A 19,557-nucleotide genomic window follows, 5' to 3' on the forward strand; every position below is an offset into this window, starting at 1 on the left:
CTCACTGAAGACTCAAGATAAGAGTCGTGGTCCCCCTTGTATAAGTGTTTGCAAAGAGAACGCAAGCGGCGAATCTCCTCTACCCAATTGTCAAGCCCAGGGCGTTTCGCTTTACGATGGGCCCGTTCCTTAAGTTTTAAAGCCATTGCCAGTTCCTTTGAAAACCAGGAAGGAAACTTCCTACGCTTAGGAGCGTGCAGAGGTATGTACCGACGCATACCATCAAGAATTATTTCAGAGAAGCGACTGACTTGCCCGTCGGAATCAATGTCATTTAAAAGGGACCAGTCAACGGAAGAGAAGAAATTGAAAAGACCGACATAATTACAACATGAATACGCGAACGGGGCGAATTCCTCATCCGATCTGAATTAGTAGAAGGTGAGGCAAAGACAGGAGTAGTAACTAGAAGTGGAGGGTGAAATTTGTCACAGCAAGTAAGCGGTATGTCTGAACTCGAGACTCGAACACTTTCAAAACTCGATAGACAGATGTCATGAATATTACCACAATAGTTTTCAATAAAATTGTGTTGCTGCAAAGAGTTAAAGGCTATAAAATCAAGTAGAGTGTTACACTTACTTAATATGTAATGATCGCTGTCAGAAGTAAATTAGTTCCAGTTCATGCCTGGAGTGTTAAAATCGCCTAAAATAAGAAGTTTGTGTTTGCTATGACGAGTTATAACATGTTCGATTCAGAGTATCACAGGCTGGAGGAAGAAGATTCGGAGGAATATAGAAAGCTGCAAGTTAGTTTTTTATGTCAATTTAAAGTGAACTCAAGCCACACACATTCTTCAACAGTTTCCAGATCGGAACGTCAAACACACTGCACAGAACTGTCAATAGCAACGAGCACTCCACCTCCTCTTTGTTTGGGTCCTGTTTCAGGACGGTCGCTACAAAAAACAGAGTAATTGTTAGGAAAGAAATCACTAGAAGGGATGTCACTTGACAGCTAGGTTTCGGTAACTACAGCAGGGGAATAACAACAGGACAGAACGCTAGAAAAAACTCAGATCCCTTAGTCCGAAGACCTCAGTCGTTTCGATAATAGATGTCCAAATTGGGGGCCACGGCAGTTTAGCCTACGTTCTGAGGGATGTAGCATATCGTCGTGAAGCTGCCCACGAAAGTCCTTGTAAATGCAATCCATCGGCCACATCGCAAGCTCAACAAGCTTAGTGTACGATTCCTCGTCAACTGCAATATGGAAGCCCGAGTGGGAGTCGTACCTTGTTTTCATCTGCCGGCAGGAAAGGGGGATAACATTGATTGACTTTAGATGGTTAGTGAGGTCTACCGATGTTGTTTCGGGACTGAGTCTAGAGACGAAAATATTCTTCGGACGATTCTTTTGGTGGGCAATGTTAAGGACGATTATCTGGATGCGCCAGTGATGGTTGGACTTCGGTGCTTCTTCATTGCACTAGGAGGGTTACCCGCACGGGGAGGAGCAGATGCAGAAGATGGACCGGTAACATCGCCGGTAGTCATCTCTCGATGAAAAGTGGAGCAGTAGTCCACAGACGGCTGCTCAACTCGGGTAGGATTTCTCACGGATTCGGACTCGGCGAGAGGACTCTCACATTGCGAAGCAGCGCGCGGCACAAGTTCCTGGCGTAGCCCGCGAACGTCGGCACGTAGAGAGGCATTGACCTCGGCTTCTTGTGCGAAGGCCCGCGAGTTCTCCCCACGAAGACGCTCATTCTCCTCCCGCATCTGGGCAACCTCATCGCTTAGAAAAGAGATCGCCTCAAGCGCGTCGAGGAGGAGAGCCCGTAGCGAGGCAAACTCGCCGCCATATTTGCCGGTCGGGGTTGTCGGAGGAAAACCGCTTGGGTGGTTTGACAGGATCGGGGCGACGGAAGAAAGGAGCGTAGCAGCCGGTGCACCAGCGTCGCTAAGCCCAGCACTGTCAGACCACGACGCACACAAATTGCCGTGAGCCGTACTTCAAGAGTTGTAGCTCATCATCATCCGCCGAAGTGACACAGTTCGACTGAACACGTTTCGCACATTCTGCACAGCGTACAAACGGCTGCTTGGCAAAGAACGGGCGAGAGCATAGCGCACATGCATCCTTACTGGGCGCCATCTTGCAACACTAAACAATTTCTCACCCTTAAGTGTGGAAACTGGCTTGTCCCCAGACGCTCACCCTTTCTTGCCTGAAGGGTGCAACCAATAGGGTGCAACCAATAGGGTTCAAAGAATAGGGTGCTGATACCGCACCCTTAAAGAAGGGTGCCACGTTTAAAATTTTAGAGGGTGCGATGGTTGCACCTTTGTCTAAGGGTGCAGTGTTTCCTTCGCACCCTAACCAAATGGGTGCTAAAAGGGTGCTCCACATAGATTCAATCTGAAGCAGAAGCCTGGGATTGATGCTTGGCGGGAAATGTATACACAAATATAGAATCCTGTTGGCCAATATTTTTAGTTTGAATTGTTTTCGCCCTAAACTTACTGGTAAACTCCTCATCTATGCTGACTGGCAACCGAACACACATCTCTGCAATGCTTTATCCAGTGCAGGAGAAAGTGAAAATGACATTTCATACAGGTCAGGGATGCATTAATGCTTTGAATATCAGTTTTCATGCACCCCTCACCTGTCCGAAGTGTCATTTTCACTTTCCTCGGCACTGGGTAAAGCATTGCCGAGATGTCTTTCCTGTAGCATTGACAGGGCGTTCCTGTGTTTGTACCAATACGTTGTGGGCAAAAACAATGCAAACAAAGAATATGGTCCTAAGAATTCTAATGTGCAAATATTTCCTGCCAGACAATCCCAGGCTTCTAATTCAGGACGCGTCTATGTGTAGCACCCTATAAGCATCTAACAATAAATATTTGTCCTATATATAATGTTCTAGGCACATGTAATTTTTGTGGAGGCAGAATTAGACATGTATACTGCCCCATTTGAAGGCCTATCTTTGCATGCCATGGAGATGTTTGGCACCTGTTGAGACAAGTGTGCTGCGTAAGAACATATCAACAGGGCAAGGCAATTCCTGCGAACTCAAGTGAAATTGAGTGCAGCAAAGGCAAATACACACTTGACAACATTTTACTCAAAGGAAGTTTTACAATCACATACCAACAGAGATGGGCAAATGCCCTCATTTTGGCCTTTCCTCGCTCGCCCTCATTTTCCAATCGGCGGTCCTCCCTCACCCTCACATTAAAAATTTTCCTGGTCCTCCCTCCGCCCTCAACCTCACCTAAAAAATATTGCTGACCCTCACTCACCCTTATTTCGTTTGCCCTCCCTCACCCTCAACCTCATGTTCAGCAGTTTTATATTCTAGCTCTGTTCATTATTTTCGATCTATGTCAACGTTATACTGAGTTGAAGTAGGCGCAAAATATTCTTCTCTGCGTCTGTATTCGGTGGTGTCAAGCCGAGCTGATTATTTAGCAATCCGAATTTCTCAGAGCTAACAATGGACTTAAATAAACTGCGTGGCTGCGTTCATCCTGTAGCGAATCACTGGCAAGAGCCATCTGGTACTTGTTCCGACAGCTGCAGAGAATGAGATATGCACTGCACTAGGAAACCAGGGGCTGTGAAAAGTGCAAAAAAACAATTTGGACAGTGTCATAGGCTTGTCAATCAAAGGCGAAACTTCCATGAGGAAGGAAAATAACAACTGGCATAGTTTACCGGGCGAACCTGTACGCCAAGTTCCCACTTGATATGTTTGAAGGAGATAGACGAAATACTCTACACCGCATGAGGCTGGAGGAGATGCGAACTTCTAGCCAGTCGCAGCTGGAGAAGGCAGGAGGCATCACGGCATATTGGCAACAGAACAATGTGATTCAAGTAACAGGAAAACGCTATCACACTGAAGCATAAATTTTGAGGGGGTCAGTGGCTCCTGACCCTTATTCGCTTCGCCGAGGGGGGTAGGCGTAACTCTGTTGCGCTTCTGAATTTCGCGAACGCCGCCTCAGAAGAGCTTAAGCTTAATTGATTTTTTTTTTAATTTCTATTAAAGTTATAAGAGAACAGAACGAGACAGCGCCTAACTAGAGCAGTACGACGTGGAAAGTGAACAGGTCAGCATTTCGTGCGTAAGGTTTGATTATGCTTCCTGGATTGTGTGCTTAAACCTAAATTCGCTTACCAAAAAAAGGAGCTCTTAGAACGGGGACAGACAAGCAACACATACGGGCCAACTTGACGGAATCGGCACTCTGTATCAGTTCGCCTAAGCCCACATTTCCTAGCTGATCTTCTTAATTCCGGACAATCCGTACTCGCATATGCAAAATCCGAGAACCGAATTGCCCACACTGAGAAGGCAAGAGCCGCAAAAAAATGAAACTCAACTTGAACCTGCATGAATGAAATTTTCACTTGGACCACGCATTTGCCGAAAATATTCTCGGGCACTGCCGCAATGGAAACTTATTTGCGCACATTGTACACAGACGTCCTTGAGCATATATAATTTGCAACAGCGCACTAATGCGTTGTTTTTACCATAAGCGTCAACAACTTGAGTGGTCTGATCGAAAGCACACAGCAACACAAACTGAAGGGCTTCCCCAGCCGTTTCTGCCGTTCGCTGTTTTTTTTTTTTGTGGGGGGGGGGGGGAATGGACTGAAGACCCTTTGGACAGAGAGAGCGGGAAAGAAACGAACGGCGGTGGACGTGTGTGTACATTTCTGAGAGCACTACTGCCACATGCACCCATGTCTCCACCCGGCACCTCAGGGAGATCTGATAAGACCAGCCACAGCCGCTGCTTGAGCCCGACCATGGACCAGCGTTCGTGGTCTGCCCGCCCCGCAGAAGAGTTTTTTTTTTTTTACAGTTTTCCTATTGACAGCTGCCCTCGCTGTGAAGGGAGTATAGTCTGTCGTCGGCGCATTACCACAGGGGGCAAAGCCCGACGCACACTTACTTGCTTTGTGCTTTATCTGGCGCCTCCCAGCAGCGCCGAGTCAGTCTTCAAATGAAGCGCCGCCACGAAAAGCTCTCGTGTACGCAGGCTGAGGTGCGCCTCTGCTAACAACGCTCCGGCGACAGCCTTCTAGAACACTGTAGCCCGCCGAATGAAACATCTTCCCGGCCTAGTACGAGTTTCGTTGCTTCGTTTCTAGTTTGTTTAGCAACACACACATGGTGTATACGTGTGTTTGGCATAAGGCAGAAAAAGGGACATCTGAAAGCAGACATCTCGCTCACACGATAAGCGAACAATTTCTTACACAGCACGGAGAATTCGCGCATGAAAGGAGGTCTCTTTCCCTTCACAGAAATGGCTAAGCAGAATACAAAAAGCAGTACTGTCATAAATTCAATCTGCCAGCTAGAGATCCAAGGACTACATGGAATTGGATTTGATTGGATTGAAATTGAATTAGCTGGTCTGCTTTATTGCGTTAGTCTTAGAGTGAGTGTTAGGCACTGAAGGGAAGCGTTCGAAAGCAGGTATCACGCAAACCCTCGAAGCTTTCTTCCCCGAAGTCTTTCTAAATTTGTTCAGACCTGGCAGACATTTTAACAGTATGCGAGACAGGTGCTCTATGGTGCGACTCTAGCGTTGGCGGCAGGCATACAGTCTCTTGTTGGGATACTTATTAAAACGATCTCATTAAGTTGTAAGCTAAAATTACCGCCTGTACTCAAGATCCAAGCGTCTTGGAGGGCTGGACTTCGATGTCACCCTATCCCCCCCCCCCCCCCAATCTCAATAAATAAAAAACACTCCACGGCGGGTCGGGCCCTGCCCGTGCGGATCTCTATCACCGAGTCTGAAGAGACGCTTTGTAGCTTTCCTCGATATAAGCCCTACTATGTGTCAGTTAAAATTTCATTTCAGCGGTTGCGTTATTTCTGCAGCATTGAACCAGCATCACTTTTTCGCTTTATATATCGTGGCGTACCAACCACAGGAAACCATGCTTTGGATAAGAAGCCGTTGAAAGCCGACGTAAACATGGTCCATCCAATACAGTGAAGCTGATCTTGGCAAAGTAATGGCAAACTAAGAAGACTGACACGCTGACATGTGTGGGATACTGAAACTCCTTAAGTTATCGGATAAGGCGATCAAGGCCTCAATTAGTTGTTAACACAAGTGGTGAATTCCATCTTAATGCAGTATGCTTCGTATACTTTTCTGCTGAGTTTAGGCGCGAACTATTTCAAGATTGTCGTTTCATGGAATCGAGTCGCATGCCTCGATTCTGATGCAGTGGCGGCAATTATAGACGTCTAGTTGCCCCTCCCCCCCCCCTTTCCTTCCCTCCCGCCAGTGCGCCTACTCGTGTGTGCAGCTCCTGAAGTGTGCCGCTTTTGCAACGTCCAATTTGTTCTATGTAGCGTTTGGCATAGGGCAGCCGTGTACGGTAAACAAACGCACTCTTCCACGGAACAAACCTGCCTACGCACTTGATGCTACATCCCTGCTTGTGCTTTCCCTGCATCATATTGCACACATCAGCCAATATTTTTGGTGCAGGGATGACTACAAGGACGTCACCTTTCTGAGCCACATTTTTTAAGCCGTGGAAAATTTGATAGTAATATGGAATGGCAACAGGTCTCGTACTTTGCGCTTCTTCAGCTCAGCGGTGCTCCTTTGCATCCCTAGCATCAATAGCAAGGCCCTTTAAAAAAGGGCAACCAACTTACAGTAAATCCTGCAGTGATCAGTGTTTGCAGCCAAACATCTATGATATGTATCATTTCATGTAGGCACGATTTGTCAAGAGCGGCATGCAGGTAGTTTTTTAGCAATACCTTTCGAAACTTGACTGGTGGTTTAAAATACCTTCTTTTTTAGCGAGGCTCATACCACCAGCACGCTTTGATTTTGCGAACAGCAACAAATGTATCTAAGAACTGAAAGCACCCTTGTGTTGGCACCTCATAGCTGAAGCCAACCCGGAAGCGCATTCGGCAAAGATTCACAGAATCCGGTTCGGCATTGTCATACCCCTGTAATGCGCGAGTCTGTCATAACATAATACCTTACGATCGTCGGGTATTACGCTGCATTAAACATAACCTGACTACAGAACGGATATTAAACTCAAATAAAGAATAGGAGAACCTTACTCCGGTACAGAACTTCAACATGTTAACACGAAATGCGAACACAATCTTTGAGTACTGGAAATGAAACAACTCTTTCGTGAAATTGCGCTCAATGCTCACAGGCTATTACTTCACCAACGACATTAAGACCCATCTAAAGAAAACTACCTTAAGAAGATAGATAAACTAAAATCTAATGTTATAGAAATTACAGAAAAAAAAACAATGTATTGTAATTACGTGCCACACATATTAATGCACGATATGATTATTCACAACAAAGCAACTAATAATAAAAGAAATAAGAAAATTCTGCTTGTTTCTGCAAACAGATGACAAAGATTGCATCGAATATTGAAGTGTGGTTTATTTTATTGGAGCTCTTTTAAGCACAATTTCACTGCTGTTTATTTTCCGTTGGTTTTGTTGCGAATTGTAATATACACTTTTTATGAAAGTTGTATGTAAATTCTTGCTAACTAGACAGTCGCGAAACGCTATCAAGAAATACTTCTCATAAGTCGATTACTCATGCAAGCCACTCTGAAGGAGGGAGAAAAACAAAACGTGTGGCAGGGTCGCAGCAGATAAGATCACCCCACCTCGGTCTTTTGTTCAACCTTTCTACTGCGCGTTCCAGCTCTTTCGGACGTGCTTTTTTTTTCTGGACCTGCTTCTTGAATAGCAAAGAAACATTAGAAGTTAGAAACGGCTGTCCTGTGTATTTCCCCGGTCCCGTCCTGTTCCGTGAGGCTGGAAACAGCGACATCGCTTTCGGTGACTCCCTGCAGCTCTCTAGTGTCGTTTTTAGACTTCACTTCCCCACAAGCACCGAGGCAACTTTGTGGCTTTCGTTCCTGCTTCTTTTTACTGCAGCGCCTGTGCCCCGTTCCATCTGTTTTCTATACAACGCAACCCTAATGGAGGAGAAAGTGTGTGGTCACTCGTGCCTTTCGTGTTGCCGTGTGCTTTTTCTTACTATACAGAAACTATGCTTTTTGTGGAAGGTTTGCCATCTCCCCTCAATCACTCTGTCTTTCCCTTCCTCACCCGCACCTCACCTCCTCTGCCCTCTGTCACCCTCGTCCTCACGAATATTTCAGTGCCGATCCTCCCTCGCCTTCACCTCACTGAATCAAATCCTCACGAGGTGAGGGTGAGGACGCCATCACGAGTGTTCACCCTCATGAGGGTGCCCATGTCTGCATACAAATGACACCTGCAGTTTTGGTAGCGAAGTTTATTCACACTATAAGCAAACTATTTGGTTGGTTTATAGGTTTGGAAATTTAAAAATTACTTAGGATGGAGGAATGTCTGCAATTTATCCCAGTTTATATCACGAGGTAAAGTCATATCATAGCAAAATATTTCATCAATTATTTATTGAACTGCAACCTCTCCAACAGGAATGGCTAGACATTGTGTACATATACAGAAAAAAATCAAGTAAATTCATGAAAAAGTAGCACAACATACAACTTCTAGCACATAAAAATTTGAATGCATAATGAAACAAGAGGCATTCTAGAACACGAGTTGAATAGCCGGCAGTCATACTAGACGTTGCAGATCATGTTGGTAGACAAAACAGCTGCCAGTCTCTACTTGTCACACAGAACAGCTTTTCACGGTTCACCTGGATATGCACCAGGTCAACATCTTCAATGTTTTCTCAAGAGTATATGCTGACAGGAGTAGCTTCAACATGAGTCCTGCGGTGGCAATAAATATTGCATCAGTACGGATTACTTAAGAGGTATTCCTTCAAACTCACTCTCTTTAATGCTACTGAAATGCTATCAATTATTTCATTGTAACACAAAGGATGTTAACTTTACAAATGGCATGTTTGATATTTATGCATGCAATAGTTGTTTTAGCCAAATGTAAGTTTTCGGTAAAGGCAGCATAACTGCTGTTTCGAAATTGGCAGCTCTCATGTTTTCTAATTATTTCAAATTACTCATGTCAATATGGTTGTAATTTAAATTAAATGTTGAAGAAAACAAACACGACACAATTACCTTGTCATTAGTAATCTGCAAATCATTTAGAGATGTCACTTATTTGTTCTGGAGCAGAAAAATTGCATGAGTGCAGGTGGAATGCTGACAAATAGGTATGTGGGTAAATACTGCACATTTTAAAAATTAACGTTTTCTTGAAAGCAGAATTTTAGCTTTTTCATGTTTATGACAGGGAAACTACTTGACCCGCAGATAAAGTGTGCCACCTGCTCTTGCCAACAGTTCATAGGCTCTTTGGCGCTTCTCTTGCTCATTACTTTATCACCATAGCTCTAAAGGAAGTATTTTCTTCTCCACAATACAATTTGAAATACTAGTGATGGCAAAGCTGATAACAAACCCTGAAGACAAAATACCACGAAACCAAATGACGTTCAATACCTCTACATGGAATGTCTTCAGTCCTTTAGATAAGTTTTTATTTATGGCTTTACTTTGTATGTCGATTAATAAGATTACTGTAAGTTTTTCGGATTACAGACTCCTTTTTGGGCTGTAGTGGCCCATAAAGTATTGCCATTACCTGCACATCACATACAACTTATTTGTTGCAAGATGATCCAGGGTAGAACAAGAATAAGGTGGCTACATATTATGAAAGAGAATTGAAAAAGGGCAGCAAAAAAGCCTCAGTTTGCAAGCCAAGCCAAAATTTTGACAAGAGGATTGTCTTCATCTGCACAGCATAGAATCACTGGCAGGGAAAAAGAAACATTTGCTTCCCAATAAGAAAACTGAGGAATGGAGGTGAGGACAGTGGGGAGAACTAGGAGCAAAAGAATGCTTGCTTGGGTATTATTTTATATCACCTTAGCCTGGGCAGACCCATTAGCCAAAAAACACAATGAAAAGATGGCAACAGCAGGGAAAACAACAATATGGGGTAGAGGATAACTCGGCATCTAAAGCAGGTTCAATGCTGGCATGTTTCTAGAAAGAAACAGGTAATACAGCTGCAGTTAAATAGTCAAGAGCCATCTAGAAATGGTTAAGAAATTTATACTTATGTGCAAAACTGAGCACTGCTTTTGAAAAGTGTCAATATTCTTCCCAACATTCTGGCACGACCTAAGAAATTTTTGCTACAAAAAATTTTTACTTTGTATTATCCAGACAAGTTCTCTATTACTAAGAGATTTTCAAGCTCTAGGCTGTTTTGTTCTTCCTCCATAATATCTTTAAATCGGCCGAAATTCAAAATTATTGAAAAAAGCACTCTATTTTTTTTTTTAAGTAAAAGCGCAGGCCACCTCGAGACGCACCAATGAAGGGCACCAAGAGAGGACCGGCATGATGTTCAGTACGAGCCGTCGCATCGGGTAGATGCACTACTCGTCTGGAACTGAGATCCAACTACGAGCTTTTTAACCGCAGCAGCTTTAGTATACGCTATTGGAGCTGGAATTACCGCGGCTGCTGGCACAGAGACATGCCCTCCAATTGATCCTCGTTAAAGGATTTAGAGTGTACTCATTTCAATTACGGGGCCTCAAAAGAGTCCCGTATTGTTATTTTTCGTCACTACCTCCCCGTGCCGGGAGTGGGTAATTTGCGCGCCTGCTGCCTTCCTTGGATGTGGTAGCCGTTTCTCAGGCTCCCTCTCCGGAATCGAACCCTGATTCTCCGTTACCCGTAACAACCATGGTAGGCAAGTAACCTACCATCGAAAGTTGATAAGGCAGACACTTGAAAGAAACGTCGCCGGCTCATGGCCATGCGATCAGCACAAAGTTATCCAGAGTCACCACAAAGTACGGGCAGAACCCGATGGGTCTTGGTCTAATAAAAGCGCCCGTCAGCCAAAGGCCTTCAGGTTCAATGCATATATTAGCTCTAGAATTCCCACAGTTGTCCAAGTAGAAAGAAACGATCTAAGGAACCATAACTGATTTAATGAGCCATTCGCGATTTCGCCTTATTTCGGCATGTACTTAGACATGCATGGCTTAATCTTTGAGACAAGCATATGATTACTGGCAGGATCAACCAGGTAGATGCATAGGCAATACCCCGCCACGGGTGCCTTTGTCGCAGCGCTTTCGAAGCCGCCTTTAGGCGCCCCAGCGCGCGACGCATCTTATTTTGTGCGTCGTTCGAGCTCGCTGCGACGTCCGCCCCGTGGGGCCGGATCTCGTCGCGCGGCAAGAGAGCACGTGCCTTTGGGCAGAAACATTTGTAACGCGCTCACCGGTGCGCACGCGGCACGAGGCCGTGGCGTTCGTGCACCGGACAGCGCTTGCTGCGTTGCCGATACGGCCAAGCCGCCAGACGACGGGACACGCCCGCGTCTTCGGCGCACTTGCTCGGAATCGAGTTCCGGACAGCACGGAACACACCTCAAAACACTGTGGAAACAGCGTCGTCCGACAACCAGCCCCCATCGCAGACGCGGATGAGGCTGCAGACGAATGCCGTGGGGTCGAGACAGCGTGTTGGTCTGCCGCCTCTACACCCCCGTGTGCTGTGCGATGTCAGCGCACGTTAAAGATCCCCAGGTGGTCGAAATTAGTCCGTAGCCCTCCACTACGACCTCCCTTTCTCTCTATCCACTTTCACTCCCACCTTCATCCTTTCCCTTACGGCGTGGTTCAGGTGTCCACAGAGCAAGTGTGACAGATACTGCGCCTTTCCCTTCCTATGAACTAACCAACCAACCAAAAAGCACAACTTTGACTCCAAGTTAAAGAACTACAGCATCTCCCTTCTTATCAAAGTCGCATAAAAACAACCAAAAGTACTTTATAAACATCAGGTTCTAAAATAATTGAAATATGTCAACTAAAAATATTAAAATAATAAACTACTTAACACATGTTGTCTCTCTATAGAAGTGCTTATGGCTTCCCCGTAAGGAGTAGGTTTCAGAAATACGATTTAGTATTTGCTGAATTTAGTTACATTTTACCTCTTGCAATATCCATTGCCTTATCAATGCTCGTAAAGTAATTTTCTGCTTGTTAGTAGTGTTGATGAATGCTTAAAATGGAATAAATTCCCTATTTTTGGCAATTTCATGGGAGAACACAAGTGTCTGTTGAACTCTCTCTATCCTGCATTTCTCTTGTTGCAAGGAGCTCTGCTATTCAATCTAGTTCTTAATTATATTATTTCGTTTCTCCTTACCACAAAAGTTGACAATACTCTATTCTTGAATACTATTTTTCTAATGTGCACATAGTTACAATCATAACAAAACAATTTGAAGCATGAGAGTATAGGTAAAAGTTTATATTTTATTATAGCAGCAGCGCGAATGAGCCGAGAAAACATGTATTCTTGTTTACAGAGCCATATAGCCCAGAAAGAAAAGGGAAGACAACATGGAGCGAACCCGCCGTCCACCTAACTTGCAAAGCGTACGTAAACTGCAGTTTAGGTGGACGGCGGATTCGCTCCGTGTTGGCTCGCTTTTTTTCTGGGCTAGACGGCTCTGTCAAGAAGAATTCTCATCATCTCGTCTCATTCGGGCTGCTGCTCTAAAGAAATGTAAAATTCCACCTAAACTGTCATGCTGCTAAGCATTTTGCTTATGAATGTAATTATGTCCACACTAGAAAAATGGTGATCAAGAATAGAGTATTGTCAATTTCTTTCATAAAGGAGAAATGAAATAATATGATTAAGAACTGGACTGAATAGCACAGCTTCTTGCAACAAAAGAAATGCAGGATATAGAAATATCAACAGACACTTAGTTCTCCCATGAAATTTTCAGAATTAGCGAATTTATTCCAATTTAAGCCTTCATCAAAACTACCAATAAGTAAAAAGCTACTTTACAAGCATTGAGAAGGCTCTCGATATTGCATGAGATAAAATGCAATACTAAATCGGACTTTGGACGCCTACTCCTTAAGGAATAGCTTTAAGGGCTTGAATAGAATAACAACATTAGTTCACGTATATATGTATTTGTTAATATCTTAAGTGTACATAGTGGAATACATTTTAGTATCTGATGTTTATAATCTACCTAGAATTGCTTTGAGGAGAATTTGATAAATATGCAAGATGCGGTAGTTTTCAAATTCGAGTAAAAATTGTCATATTTTGATATTTTTGAATTTTTGCCAATTTAAAAATAATATGGAGAAAGAACCAGCAAGTCTAGAGCTTCCAATTACGGCATAAATAGAGAGTTAGCTCGGGATAATAAAGAGAAAAGTTTCAGATGCAACACTTTATTAATAAAGTTGTGCCAGAATGAAGGGCTCAATATTAGTGTGCCAGCACAAAAAAGCTAACAGCCAAACATATCTTCAATATCTCTTAGAGCAGGAAATAAGAGTGATTTAAGAGAGGATGATGTATTGTGTAAGTTCCAGCTGCAATAAAGCTTTTCAGGTAAATTCCAAAAAATGCAGGCAGGCTCCCATGTGCGATCTAGGGCTTAGTTCGACGTCTCCTGATATGCCATTTAGATGTATGAATTATGATAATCGGCAACAAATGTCACTGTCAAAGGAAGTGATATACCGAAATTAAGAATTGTTTACTAGTCTCTAACTAACCTTAGTTGAAAAGCGTGATTGCATAACTTCTTGCACCTTGATTGCACGTCCCAGGCAGTTGCAGGAGGGTGATTGCTTGCATAATATACCAGAGCTCAGAGGGTGAGCAACAGGGCAGTTGACAGGCAAGAAATGGTCTGAAGCTGGATCGCAGAATGCCCTGCAGCTTGTGGGCGTCTAATTAGATCCCTCCGCGTCCGGCGTTCGCATGCAGCCCAAAAGTGGGTCTCTGCGTATCGCGACGCCGTGCGGAGAGGGAGACACACCGCAGGGTTCGAGCACCGAGCTGAAAGGGGTCTGGTCTGCTCTCGCCACGCTAGGGCACTCTCACACCGAGGGAATCAGCGACACTCACGATATAGACATTTAATCGCCGAGGGCTACGGTACAAAAGCACTGTGCGGTAATACACCCCTAAGTAACTCTTCCCAGGCGTCCACCTCCTCGTAACGGACCACCGCGGCAGCGCGCCCCGACAACGGTTGGAGAATGCGGACTGGTGCGGCGGGTAAAACCCCGTCGCCGGGCCGTTCAGCAGCGGAGGCCACACGGCAGATATGAGGGAAGGAACCAGCCCGACAAGGCCCGCGAATGTCCGTCCGCATAGGCCTTTCGAACAGCGGAAATGGTCGCTCACGTACCTTGGCGTTGCGGCTGGCCCCCGTTACCAGTGACCCGCGCTCGTCGCCCCCGCATCCAAACTCCTCCGCGCCCTGGAACCCCGGCCTCCAGGACGCAACCCAGTGCCTACGTCACGTTCATGGTGCCTAATGAGAGGGCCGGCACAGAGCGGCACCCCGGAGAGCGCACTGGGCAGTCGGGTAGAGACAAAGTACTGCCGCGCCTCACGGAAGAGGGTTCGCGTGTGTCGCAGGGACAGCACAGGCTGCGCCTGCAGACGCCGCGCGATCCCACATCCCTCTCTCCTTAAATACCCTGGTCGGTCTGGAAAGCCAGCCGGCCGTTCGCTGCAAAAAAAAAAAAAAGCAGTGGGCATCGTGAGGAGACCCAATTGTCAGCCTCAGTTCCATCCCCTCTACCAAGACAAAACAACTACAAAAAAATGATCATAAGAAAATCGAGACAAGGCTATACAAGCGATAACATAACACAAAAATATTATATAAAGACTAATTTGATCATAAGAAAATCGAGACAAGGCTATAAAAGCGATAACATAACACAAAAATATTGTTAAGAAGGGGGTAAGACGTCGGAGCGCTGAACAACAAGACGATAGGGTAGGGAGCTCAGCTGGTCAACGGCAGCGCTTCCGGCGCGAGAGTCTTTTTCCAACGTCTTTCTCCTTCACTTGCGTTCTAAACTTAATCTTATTCTGTACTGTTACATTTTCCCCCTTGGCAGACGAAGCCCTCCGGGCGAGGTAGTTATTCGTTTCCACGAGAGTGACACGGCTTCATCCGGGCGACATGGGCAACTTCAGTTCTGACTGAACGACGACCACTTGCTGTCATACGTGCTATTTGGTAGTTCACTTCACTGACGCGTTCCAGCACAACGTAAGGGCCAGCGTAATGCGCTAACATCTTTGGGCTAAACCACGCTTTCGGAGAGGTCGCCAAAGCCACACTAAGTCTCCAGGGGCGTAAGACACATGGTTATGCCGGCTGTCGTACCGAGCTTTTGAACGCTCTTGCGAAGCGAGAATTCGCAAACGGGCGAGACGGAGAGCTTCTTCGGCTCGACAAAGAGTTTCCGCGATGCACGGTTCATCATGGACCGAGTAAGGAAGAATGGTGTCTAGACAATACCGAGGAGGACGGACATATAGCAGGAAGAACGGGCTGTAGCCAGTAGTCTCATGGGTTGCAGTGTTGAATGCAAACGTTATAAATGGCAGTATAGTATCCCAATTCTTGTGGTCAGATGCGATGTACATAGATAGCATGTTTGTGAGTGTGCGGTTTGTGCGCTCCGTCAAGCCGTTGGTTTGAGGGTGATATGGTGTGGAATGCCTAAAATGCGACGCACACAACGAAGAAGCTCTTCCACAACATCTGCCATCAACTGGCGACCTCGATCACTGATGATCACTCGCGGAGGTCCATGGCGGAGGATCACAGAACGGAGCAAGAACAGGGACACGTGGTGAGCGGTGGCTGAAGGAAGAGCTGCCATTTCGCAGTAGCGGTTGAGGTAGTCGGCACAAACCACTATCCAACGATTTCCGTCGGATGACTTCGGAAAGGGACCCATAAGCTCGTTTCCGATTTTCTAAAATGCTCCACGTGGAGGAGTCACAGGATGCAGCAGGCCCTGTGGCGTGAACGTAGGGCGTTTGTGTCGTTGGCACTCAGTGCAGCTCGCCACATATCGCTCAGTCATCTGGCGCATCTTCGGCCAATAAAACCGGTCGCGGGCACGGTGGAGGGTTCGTGCGGAGCCCAGGTGACCGGAAGTGGGGTCGTCGTAGCATTGCACACAGGATGCACGAACGGTAACTCTGGGTAACCACAAGTAGAAAATTCGTGCCGGGCTGGAATAAGACTTAGAAAAGAAGAACATCACGGAGACAGAATGGGCTGAAAGCTGTGGCATTCCGCGCCGCCGCAAGCAGTGGCTCGAGGCTCTTGTCGGTCTCTTGCGCAGTCCGCAGAGCCAAGGCGTCGGGAAACTTGGGCACGACGGAGGCGATGTAATGATCGAAATCACCAGAGTCACATTCGGTCGTAGGAACAAGAAGACGTGAAAGACAGTCTGCATCGGCGTGTTTGCGGCCACTCTTGTACGCAACAGTGAAGTCGTACTCTTGCAGACGAAGGGCCCAACGTGCCAGACGACAAGATGGATCACGAAGGCTGACAAGCCAACACAGGGCATGATGGTCCGTCACAACCGTAAAATGGCGTCCATATAGGTAGCACCGAAACCGCTGAACAGCGAAAACTACAGCGAGACATTCCTGCTCCGTAACGTTGTAGTTACGCTCAGGTTTGCTGAGGGAACGGCTTGCATACGCAATTACATGCTCGCCTGTTGTCGAACGTTGCACAAGCACAGCGCCAACACCAATCCCACTTGCATCAGTGTGGACTTCAGTCGGAGCGGAGGGGTTGAAATGCCGAAGTATGGGATGTGACGTAAGCAGAAACTTTAGTTGACGGAAAGACGAGTCGCAATCTGAGGTCCAGTCGAAAGGGACGTCCTTTTGTAGAAGGGATGTCAGAGGGTAGGCGACGTCGGCAAACCTTGGGATGAATCGTCGAAAGTAGGAATACAGGCCCAGAAAACTGCGGAGCTCCTTTTGAGTCTGTGGTCGTTAGAATGCTGCAACTGCTGCAGTCTTCTGTGGATCTGGCCGAACTCCACCGCGGTCGACGAGATGCGCGAGTGCCAGCGCTTGACGTTCACCAAAGCGACACTTTTTGGAATTCAGGAAAAGGCCAGCCTTCTGTAGGCAATCTAAAACAACAGCGAGTCGCGTCTTATGTTCAGTAAAAGTCCGGCCAAAAATAACATCGTCTAAATAGCACATCCGGATTACCCATTTGAGGCCACGAAGCATTGTGTCCATAAATCTTTCAAATGTGGCCGGCGCATTACGTAGGCCGAAGGGCATCACGTTAAATTCAAAAAGGCCGTCCGGCATACCAAATGCAGTTTTTTCCTTGTCAGCAGGGTCCATCGGAATCTGCCAGTAACCCGATCGCAAATGAACTGAAGAGAAATAAGACGCGGAGAAAAGGCAATCTATGGCATCGTCGATGCGTGGGAGAGGATACACATTATTTTTAGTGATGGAGTCGAGGCGACGATAGTCAATGCAGAACCTCCATGTGCCGTCTTTTTTCTTCACCAATATCACGGAAGCAGCCCAAGGACTGGAGGATTCCTATATTACGCCCCTGTTCAACATGTCTTGGACTTGCTCGGTGATGATCTTACGCTCTGATGGTGACACACGGTACGGCTTTTGACCGTGGAATGGAGGCCGAGAAGAGACTTTCAGAAAAAGCCTGTGCGCGTCTTGCAAGCAGCGTTTTCACTGCAAATGCATCAACATACAGGCCGAGGAATACAACATCCTAATGGAATCCGGGGCCAGCAAGTGCAAATGTGTTCATTGCGTGAAGCGGCGTGATCCTTCGGCGGAGGGGCTTATCTGCGGCACTAGCAACACAGAAACGCCCCCCGAAACGCAACGCTCTTTCCTGGATTTTCAAGACTCAGATTCCGTCAGGACTTCCTCGAGTGTTATTTTATTGCTACGGGAAATGGCTATTCGAATGGATGCGTTGACGGATGAGGTGCGACGGCTTCGTGCGGAAAACGCGCTCCTGCGTGAATCTTTGAGTGGCCTGAGTGCATCTGTTCGTACCGCCAGCCAGTGTGAGTGTTCGAATTCTGACTGCTCGGAATCTCGCAACTACGCTTCAGCTGTGGCGGTAAATCTTTCCGCTGGAATGTCGGCCCCTCCTCCGAAGCCTCCTGCTCAGGACCGGAGTACTCATCTGCCACGCCCGTTGAAAGCGGTGAGCCAACCCTCTCGGCCTCGAGCAACGTTTGGCACATCTAAGCAACCAATGCTTAAAGTAGCGCCCAAACTACCGGCGAAGAAAAGCTTATTTGTTTCTCGCCTGGACCCGACAACAACGGCGTCGGACATACAGGAACTTTTGTCGAATAGAATAGGTGACAAAGTTGTTACTTGCGCGAAACTCAAAACGCAGTACGATACATATTGCTCTAGTCACGTTTCTCTGGATGAGCATTTATTTGAGCTTGTGAACAATACGGAAGTGTGGCCTGATGGTTGTGTATTTCGCCCTTTCTATGGAAAGCTGTGGTCCTCACGGCGCTTCGATGACCCTAACGGTGCTCTAGCTACGTCCGAAAATGGCACAGGAAATTAGGCTGTATTACCAAAACACGAGAGGGCTGCGAACTAAAACGGAAGCTCTCTTCTCGAATGCATACGAATGTGAGCATGACATTAATGCCTGACAGAATCGTGGCTAAACTCATCATGCTCAAGTGCGTCTTATTTCACAGATGAGTATGCTGTCTTCAGGGCCGACAGGTTCTATTCTGACAAGATTAAATACGGGGGCGGAGTTCTGATAGCCTGCCGTTCTTTGCTAATTGCATTTAGGAGACCAGACCTGGAGACATACGAAGAATGTGTGTGGTTGAAAATTCCAACGTGTGACAAATCGCACTATCTAGTTGGCTGTTACTACTTTCCACCAAATTCTGCTCTTAACGTTTTTTCCGATCATTTTTTAGATATTGGGAAAAAATCGATTTTTCGAAATACAAGGTTCACATTTACGGAGACTTTAATCTTCCTAAGGTCGATGGGTCCACTGGTTTGGTCACTAGTGACTGCCCAGCAACTCGAGAAAAAGCCGAATGTTTAATAGATTTTAGTAATTTCCATGGTTTACATCAATGCAATTCAATGAAGAACTGTGCTCGAAACATTTTAGACCTAATTCTATCTAATGTGCCTCTTTTCGGCGTGCAAGCGGCGCGCTCCTCTTGTTCTGATAGACAAATATCATTGCCCGTTTACCTTGTCGTTCTTTTTGTCTTTTCGTCCAGTGCGTGAGATGGTGCCAGAAAAATTTAGATACGCGTATGGCAATTACCTGAAGCTGTACAATGATCTTCAGGCCTACGACTGGTCAGAATTGCTTGATATTGATGATGTAAACACAGGCGTCGAGCTACTTACATCAGTTGTACAGGGTATAATGAAAACATGTATACCACGCCGTAAATCGAAGTGTAGATTTCCTTGCTGGTTCTCGCGCGATTTGAGACATTACTTGAAGAAAAAACAGAAGTATCATAAACTCTACGTGAAATCAGAAAGTGAGTATAGGATTGTGCAGAAAAATTGTGAAAAAACTGATTGCACGTGATGGAGCCGAGTACCACAAACTTCTTGAATAGAACTTCAAAAAGGAACCAAACAGTTTTCGGGATT

At 46.0% G+C, this 19,557-nt stretch overlaps 1 pseudogene; it reads right to left on the reverse strand.

Moving 5' to 3' along the window:
* Window positions 1–10,195: 10,195 nt before the first annotated feature.
* Window positions 10,196–11,086, reverse strand: LOC146193321 (small subunit ribosomal RNA; annotated as a pseudogene; the record flags this gene model as incomplete).
* Between the last annotated feature and the right edge of the window lie 8,471 nt (window positions 11,087–19,557).

This window comes from Amblyomma maculatum, chromosome 4 (assembly GCF_055883805.1).
Source record: "Amblyomma maculatum isolate TAMU_Amacu chromosome 4, ASM5588380v1, whole genome shotgun sequence".
Lineage (NCBI taxonomy): Eukaryota > Metazoa > Arthropoda > Arachnida > Ixodida > Ixodidae > Amblyomma > Amblyomma maculatum.